Raw genomic sequence first — 9,580 nt, forward strand, 5'->3', positions numbered from 1 at the left:
CTTATTTTACCAGATTTTACAAAAACTTTCGTAATCGAAACTGATGCATCCGGAGTTGCCATTGGCGCAGTGCTGTCCCAGGACTCCCATCCGATAGCCTTCTTTAGCAAAAAGATGTGTAGCCGCATGCAGTCCGCTTCAGTGTACGTTCGGGAGATGTTTGCCGTTACGGAAGCTGTAAAGAAATGGAGGCAATACATTATTGGTCAGAAGTTCCACATTTACACTGATCAAAAGAGTCTTAAAAATTTGCTACTACAAAAGATTCAAACTCCTGAAAAACAAAAATGGGCATCTAAATTACAGGGGTTTAACTTTGATATCTTTTACAAACCTGGCAGATCTAATGTGGTTGCAGACGCCTTGAGCAGACAGTTCCATGAAGCTACCTTCCTCCTGTTGTCATTATCATCTCCAGTTCCAAATCTTCTTGCCACTCTCCGCCAGTTTTATGCACACGATACCGTGGGTCAGAATATTGTTAAACACAATATAGAAAGTTCTTCAGAAGGACATTTATACAATTTTTCACAAGGACTTCTATTCTACAAGGACAGCATTTACCTACCAGATATTCAGCAGCTGCGGCCGGATATACTCCAAGAATACCATGCCACTCCCACAGCTGGTCACTCAGGCATGAAGGCTACACTGGCGCGTCTTAAAACCTCCTTCTCTTGGCCAGGAATGCACCTTGCAGTAAAAGAAATGGTTAAGAAGTGTGATATTTGTCAGCACAATAAATATCTGACTCAGAAAAAAAAGGGCTCCTCCAACCCTTACCTGCGCCACATAGAGTCTGGGACGAGCTCACGATGGACTTCATCACTCATCTTCCTAACTCCTACGGACATACGGTAGTTTGGGTGATCTGTGACAGACTTACGAAATATGTTCACTTCCTCGCATTACCATCCAAATACACTGCTAAAGACTTAGCTTCACGTTTCGCAGTCGAGATATTCCGCTTGCATGGAATCCCTAAATCCATCATCTCAGATCGTGATCCGTTGTTCCTCAGCCAGTTCTGGAAAGAATTTTTCAGAATCCAAGGCACGACGTTAAAATATAGTTCTCCGTACCATCCGGAAACGGATGGACAAACAAAAGTGGTGAACAGATCTCTAGAAACTTACCTCCGTTGCTTAGTGAATGATCACCCTCGTCGTTGGTATAAGTTCCTCCACCTTGCCGAGTATTGGTATAACAATTCCTTCCATACGGCCATTAAAATGTCCCCTTTCAAAGCTCTGTACGGTAGAGATCCACCTTCCATCCCGGAGTACACCAAAGGATCCGCTTCAAATGCCACCTTGAACGATAACCTGCAACTACGCCATGAAATTTTAACACAGTTAAAGGCAAATTTTCAGAGGAGCAAAACACAGATGGAAAAGCAAGTCAACCCAAAACGGATGGATGTTACCTTCAACGTTGGAGATCTGGTCCTTTTGAAGCTTCAATCGTATCGCCAAACTACTGTCTCCAAGAGAGTCTCGCAGAAGCTCTCCAAAAGATTCTTTGGTCCATACAAAATCATCTGAAGAGTGGGTCAAGTTGCATATTTATTAGATCTCCCTTCTTCATCCCGTATTCATCCGGTGGTACATGTTTCCTTGCTCCGACCCTATCATGGTAGCTCACCCATGTCCGCTCCTCCACCGTTACCTATATTGCACACCACACCATTTTTAGTAGATGATGATGACATTTTGGAAGGTAAGGAGAGTGAAGAGAGTGTTTCTGCATGTTCAAAGGTAGAAGCGTGCAGAGAAAAACAAGAAGTAAAGAGGAAGGAAGAGGTACTTGTGTCTAATAATTCACTTTCCAACTCCCTAAGTACCTCTTCTGATGCTACTCAGTTTCTAAAACGCAAAAACAATCTGGTCCATCCTCAGACTAACACGTGGCCCATCCAGATGCCATCTCCACCGTCCAAAATCCCATACAGCTGTAATCCTCAGTCTGTTGTCCAACAAGCCACGCCTTCTCACGTGAAGACTTTGAACACTGAACCGCACATGGCTCGAGGCGCTTTTCCCCTGGATTCCAGCCGAACCTCATCCCCTTATCTCCAATCTCAACCACACATCAAGATTTCCCCTATCCTTCAAACGCCAACACAACAACACTCTGGCCCCACGCGTCCATCTCTTTCTCCCAAAGACAGCACTCTGGCCCCAACGGTCACATGTTCTCCTACACATCATATTGGGCCAGTTGAGAATTGGGCCGATCCTTCTACACAGAACCTTGAGGACAAGGTTCTCATTGGGCCCGGGAGTATTGTTAGGCCCATCAGATTCAAAAAGAAGCCCGTTTTGATCAAAGATTACATAACAGAATAATTGCTGCACTATATTAAATTTTAGTTAATGTTATGTTAGAAACTTATGTTATGGGTTAAAAAGAAGTGGCCCACGGCCCAATCCATTAGGGTAGATATAAACCCTAGTAGTATTTATACCTTATGTATCTGCTGAATGAAGTAAGAGAAAAGTTGTTATTTATGTTTTAGTCTTCTTTTGCATTCTAGATCTAATATTAGTTAGAGAGTAGTTTCTATCATACCACTTCATGTGTAGACCAATAATTTTTTTTATTCTAATCTACTATAAAATAAATATTCCTTGGATTTTTTCCTTAATAATCAAATATGGTTTCGTGAGGCATTTTCACACGGTGATCAATCCTTGTTGTTCGTTTGATTATTCAAGGTGATTCACATTTAGAGAACATTGTGTGTACGCTTCGATTTTTTTTAATTTTTTTAAGGAATCACACTTTTTGTGGTACATGGTACAATCATATATCAATCAATCTTGGTCTTATTGTTCACCAGACAACTTAATAGTGTTTCTGCTTATGAGTATGATTGCAAGGATTTTTAGGTTTGTCCTTACAAGTTTCTTGCGTCTCCGTGGCTACTATGGGCCACTGATCTTTGCCTTGGTATTTTCTTGCTCACCTTCTTCTTCGCAACCTCCAACTCAAACAACTATTGTTGTTTACATGTAACAGTGAAAATTAGTCCAACACACAATCTTTGGCTCATGTCTTAAATATAAACATTTGTGATATCTTCATCATTCAACTTCATAAACCTTGTATCGAAAGAGATTAACTCACCATCACCATGCTAGAAGAATGCATCAATAAATTTGACTCTTACATAAACAACTTCCATAATCAAATGATTTGGCCGAAGGATGAAACACCTAAGAAGGTGGGGAACATGTGTGCCAAGAAACTTACTTAATGGAAATATATTAGTAAATTAGTGGATCACTTCCCTTGGTATAGGATTTTATAATTTCTTTATCTAATGTTAAGGATCTCTCTGACGTTCAATCCACCACTTGGAATATTAATCGCGAGCATCTCAAATTTTCAAATGGAAAAAAAGACTTTAATCCTAATATGCAAAAGCAAACAATTGCGTAAGTCTGAGTTTATATCTCATGATTATCTCAAATTGACAAAAAAAAATAAATACCACAAAATTTATTGTATATAATATATAAATACTCATCAAACGGAAAAAAATAGATGAAAGATAACTTTACAATAGAGTGTTAAATAAAATCACGAGATAAATGTCCTTTTCGAAATAACTTTACATTAATTTGTTTCCTGCGACCTGGATCACGCACAATCTCATTTGGGTTAAACTCATTAACCATATTAGGCGGTGGTTCTGATTCTTATTCAACCAAAAGTCTCCTCGTATCTGAAGAAAAAAACAAGCTACTTCAAATTGGTTTCATTAACATAAACATTAACCTAAAATCATTCCATAAGCAAAAACACTAACATAAAACTTGCTTACTCCGGTCTGTGCAGAATAACAAAACCATTAACAATTCTTCACTAAAAATATACTTAGGGAGTTGCTAATTCCCTTCAGCAATTTTTAAGGGTTCATATTTTTAACAAATTTTTAGTATTTTTTTCTAGTGAGGAATATGATTAACTTCACCTAAATCTTATCCTATATATAGTCCCCAAAATACAAATAACATATTCTCTTTTTTTTTCTTCATAAAAACAAAATAACACATTCTTAACCTCCATATATATCTCACAACAAAACACAAGCTGAAAACATGAAAAATAATTAAACAAAATATTTGCTGAGATACACACCTGGTGAGGGAAGGAGGCGAGCAAAGTCGGTGAGGGAAAGGGAAGGAATCAGTGGGCGGTGGCAAACGGATGGAGTAAGCTGAGACTGAAACCCTTTTCTTTTCTGACATTCATATATTTCCTTTCACTTTCTGCAACTACAACCCTTTTTCATTTCTTTTTATTTTTTATTTTGTTTTTTATAAATATACGGGCTCAAAAAAATATTGGGTTGGGCCCGAGCCTGGGCAAGTGCCCATCCTGTCCGGGCCCTAGCGTCGTCACTGTCTCAAATCACATTAGGCCTAAAACAAAGTTTGCAATTGAAGGCATTTTGGGTACCTCGACCTTCTTAGAAAATAACATTAACAAATCTTATTTATTAAAATTCTAGCTATTGTGTTATAATCCTGATTCATATTAACCTATCTAGCAAGCTTGGTGATAGGTTTTGCTGGATAAAACTAGTGTTTTCTTTCTTTGTTGAGATTAAATACAATAATATCCCTAGCTTTTTAACTACTGAAATACTAATATTGTACACTTGATCAGTGGGGGTAGAAGTTAGATCTTCTAGAGAATAATATTGGACGTGTGAATCCATATACAAAAGGGGAAAATTATGAAGGTTTGAAAATTGATGATTTAAAAATAAATCCTTTGAAAAATCAGATTTTGAAAACATTCTATAAAAAATTGTTTGTATAAGTATGCATTAGAAAATCAAAGTAAAGAAAATTACTAAAAATAAAAGAGATCGGAGAAAAGGAATGACAACTAAAAATTATACAGGTTAAGTCAACAAGACTTAATCATGTCCCCAAGAATTGACCTTTAAAGTATCCAATATGCCTGAATCTTCTTAGAAGGTTATGCCCATAAATCCCCTTATACAAGGAAATGAAGTTTTAGGGTAACTTCGAACCAAACAAGGAACGTGGCTTGAAGCGGTTAGTCTTCACACCAAATGAAGATTTTGCATGGGCTGATTTTGAACCAAAATTCAGTTTTAAGTTAACTATCCTCTGAACCAAACAAGGGGTGGCAAAACTGGCCCGGCATGTTGGGCATGCCTGTTTTTCCCGCACTTTTCCGCAGGAGGGGCCAAAATTTTAGGCTCGCAACCTCAAATATGCCCGCCCCGTCCCATTTTTTTGCAGGCTTTTGCGGGCACAGACATTTATATAAAATTTTATATTTTTAGGCCTAAAAGATGCAAAGACCATGGGCATTCCCTGCCGCACCCCACCCTTATTTTTTGCGGGGCGAGGAAAGGTTTTAGACTCGCACCCTCAACTATTCCCGCCCGCCCCATTTTTTGCAGGCTTTTGCGGGGCGGGCATGCTCGTTTGCCACCCCTAGACAAAACTGATATTTTATATTGGATAAAATTCTGGTTCAGCAGACCCAGATGTCTAATGGGATGTCGAGACATCCGGTCTGTCATGAAAAACATAGGCAAGATATACATAATTTCACGCAGTACTGAAAAGTAAAGACCACAATCAATTGTTGACCCAGCTCGGTGACAAACACACCTACTCTGGGGGCTACCAAGTGAGGAAGAAGATTTCACTATCAGTAGTACTATTTTATGTAAACAACCTCCGGTTTACAGATAAACAACCACCTGTTTACCTAGTCACTACCAATTTAACCTTTATCTTAGAACACTATCTAAGACAAGAGAACCTCCGCTCACTCCCTAGTGATGCCTAACTGTTACAACCCTGTAACAGCTATTTAAACAACAATCAAAAGACACACTTTCAAGACAATATCTAGTCAAGACTCTTGACTAAGAACAATAACTTAGAGTTTCTTCAAAGCTTCCTCTAAGAACAATACACCTCTTACCTACAGGCTTCAAGGTGGACAATACTTCTCTTGCTTCACGGCTTCGAGAATCACATGGTGATCTTCCTATAACCCAAGAGATTTGTTAGAACATAGTTTGGTTCTAATCATATCTTAGTGCTTTGATGATAACAATTAAATAAATTTTGTATAAGTAAATGTAATACTCTAATTATATGTTTCTCATTTCAGAAGATGTTCTAATACAAGTACCATCAGAACGTGAACTTTATGTAAAGCTGAACAAACGCTGAAAGGAAAAGTCATTGAAGTTCTAATGAAGTAACTTCTAAATGCACCAACTGCTGTAGACAAATTCTGATAGAAGTTATGAAGAAAGTCACGATGCAAAGTTCTGATACAAGATAAAATACCATTAAAAACATAATGATTAAAAGACGGCTGAAGCACTCATATGGAACAATTTCAAAGAATGATTGGAGAAACAAAAAGCACATGCAGTTCATTGGAGAAACAAAAACAAAAGGCAAACACGTAACAAAAACAAAAAGAAGACACGCACCATTTAATGCTCGCTCCAAAATTGATAACCCGAATTTATATCATATATTTAGCTTAAATTCCATAAATATTATTAGCATTTTCATCTAATTATATTGTTTTATTATGGTATTATGCGGGTATTTTCGATATTTCAGGTATTATGTTCGTGTTGAAAACTATTTGTCAAAAGAAGAAGAAATAGAGAAAAATCAATTTAAAAGACAAGTAAAAGATGGAGGTGAAACATTAGTAAAAGGTGGAGGTGCAAAGAGCAACTGGCCCAGCCCAAAAGAGTGAGCACGTAGCCCACTCAAGGAAGTGAGACGTCTGTCTCATGCTTTTGGAAGACGCCCGTCTTGGGCTTGCAACGAGGAAAAGGGCCCAAATTGAGAAGAAGACCAAGTAAAGGAGTGGAGACGCCCGTCTCCCACTCCTCTTGCCACGTAACAAAAAGGAGACACCCGTCTCCTAAATTGTAGCCACTTGAGACGCACGTCTCAAGCCCCTTTCAACCAACGACTCTTTTTCTAGTCACGTGGACGTGCGTTTTAAGGAGAAAAAGGAGGAACGTGAAAACTGAAAAGAGGGGAGTACTTTGCAAAACCTATTCCTATAAATACCAGAGGCAAAGTACTTGAAAAGCGTCCGAATTTCTGCCACAAAACTCTGCCGTTTTTATTTTCTGATTACATTATTTTCTTTGCAATTTAATTCCTGTTATTCTTTTCTCACAACAATTTCTACACCAGAAATTGTTGTGAACCTTTAATAGATCTAACCTTACGTTAGATTTAGTTTTTTATTCCTTGCTTTACTATTTTACGCTGAATAATTTTCTGAAGAACGATCCAACCGACCAGTGGTGGATGTTCAAGTACTCGAAGATTCCAAGTTTAATTAATTCATATTTTATTATTCAGGTTTCTATTTACCGCTTTAATTATTATTGCATGATATATTGTGTGCCCACTAATATGCTTATTATTATGAGCCGAACCAATTTATGCATGTTTAACCGTATCAATATGTTTGGCTAATTTAATTGAGATATCGGTATGTAGAGTAAGTTAACCGTAGGGATCCAAAATAAGTTGGCTTAAATATGTTTTATTAAACTTCACTTGTTTCTGGTTTTGTGTCTGATTTAATTTGCTAAAGTTCTAAAATCAACAGAGCGGGAGTTTGAGATTTTAGGAATGATAAAGGTAAAAATCAATAGAGCGAGAGTTTGAGATCGTTAACTGGATAGTAGACATAGAACATTAGTTTTAAGGATGGCAAAAGCGTATTAAAACTGATTAGAATTTATTTATTTTCAAAAAGTGTTTTTAAACCTGATGCGGGACAGCGATAGCGTACGTTAGGGAAAACTAGCATGATCCGAGTCAACAGAGCGAGAGTTTGAGACTAGGAGATTTAAGTAGATAACTTCTTCGTGAAATGAGCATTTTATCAATTGTGATGTTTTCAAAAAGCTTTTCTAAATCTAATGGGATGGCGAGAGTGTATATTATGAGTTAGGATAGTAGTCTAAATCAACAGAGCGAGAGTTTGAGAGGAGGACTTTTAAACAACATAGTTAATAGAGATTTTTAATTAAATAAGAACCATAGCCAATGGACCTTCGGATCACCTAAGTTAGACGAAATGCATACTGATATCCGTTTATCATTATATTCTTAGAATTAAGATTTTAATTTTCCCGTTAGAAACAACCCAAGTATTCTTAGCCTTAGCTTTACATAGTAACCTTAGATAACGGTAGGTCGATTCATCAGATTAATAGACACGTAAAGTCGCGATCAAGTTTTTGGCGTTGTTGCCGGGGACTATTTAAGTCGATATCGTAACTTACGGTTACACCATAGAGACTAGGGCATTTCTGTTCCTTTTCTTTGAACGATTGTATGCCAAATACTCGTTTACAAGGAGGGGAATTAATACAACGAATTAAATAAATCGAACGTTTTATTAATGTAAGACGTCAAATTCATCATCTTCCCGAAGTAGAACCAATTCAAGTTTCTCAAGAATTGATCCTTTCTGATCAACAAACCCCGAAGTTAGAGATGGATGCTACTCGTCCTCTTAGAGACTATGTCGCTCCTTCACGAGTTGAACCGCACTCAAGTATCGCACCACCTGCGATTAAGGCGAATAATTTCGAACTAAAACCTTCGCTGGTGCAAGCTGTCCAACAGAACCAATTCTCTGGAAGCCCTGCAGACGATCTTAATCTCCATTTATCCGTGTTCGAGCAATACGCCGACACTGTCAAAGCTAACAACGTCAGTCCCGAAGCTATTCGATTTCATCTTTTTCCATTCTCCTTGAGAGATAGAGCTAGAGCGTGGCTTCAATATCTACCCTCTAATTCCATAACGACCTGGGATGAATTGAAGAGAGTTTTCTTAGCGAGATATTTCCCGCCTAGCAAAACTGCTATGCTAAGATGTCAAATCAACAGATTTACCCAAAAAGATAACGAATCACTCTTCGAGGCCTGGGAGCGATATAAGGATATGCTGAGACTATGTCCTCATCATGGAATTTAACCATGGCTGATCATCCATACTTTCTATGGTGGTCTACTATATAACACTAAAATGACCATAGATGTCGCTGCTGGCGGAGCTTTAATGGACAAACCTCATGATGAAGCCTATAACCTCATAGAAAACATGGCACAAAACCATTACCAATGGGGAGGAGAACGAACCGCTGTAGAGAAATCCCAAACCAAAGGAGGAATGTACGAAGTAAGTGGTATAAACCGCATTAACGCCAAAGTAGACGCCTTAACTCAAAAGATCAAGAACCTAACCATTGCAGCCACTGCGGCTGCAGTAACTCCAAACTGCGAGATATGTGGTTTAACTGAACATGTCATTGCCGAATGTCAACTTCTGACAGGTGTTCCACCTGATCAAGTGAATTATGCTCAGGGATATCCTTACTCGAACACGTACAACCTTGGATGGAAGAATCATCCAAACTTTTCGTATAAGAACAACAATGCGTTGTACGCACCTGGACAAGCACCTGCTATTCCAACTGGCTATCAAAAAGCACCCGTAGCTGCTCCAAATGCCCC

At 38.2% G+C, this 9,580-nt stretch overlaps 1 non-coding gene across 1 annotated transcript; it reads right to left on the reverse strand.

Annotated features, from left to right (window-relative positions):
• Positions 1-8,930: 8,930 nt before the first annotated feature.
• LOC131600828 (small nucleolar RNA R71) lies at positions 8,931-9,037 on the reverse strand. The gene has a single exon (XR_009283434.1). It is a non-coding gene; the product is annotated as a small nucleolar RNA R71 (small nucleolar RNA).
• Between the last annotated feature and the right edge of the window lie 543 nt (positions 9,038-9,580).

The sequence above is a fragment of the Vicia villosa genome, linkage group LG4 (assembly GCF_029867415.1).
Source record: "Vicia villosa cultivar HV-30 ecotype Madison, WI linkage group LG4, Vvil1.0, whole genome shotgun sequence".
Classification (NCBI taxonomy): Eukaryota; Viridiplantae; Streptophyta; class Magnoliopsida; order Fabales; family Fabaceae; genus Vicia; species Vicia villosa.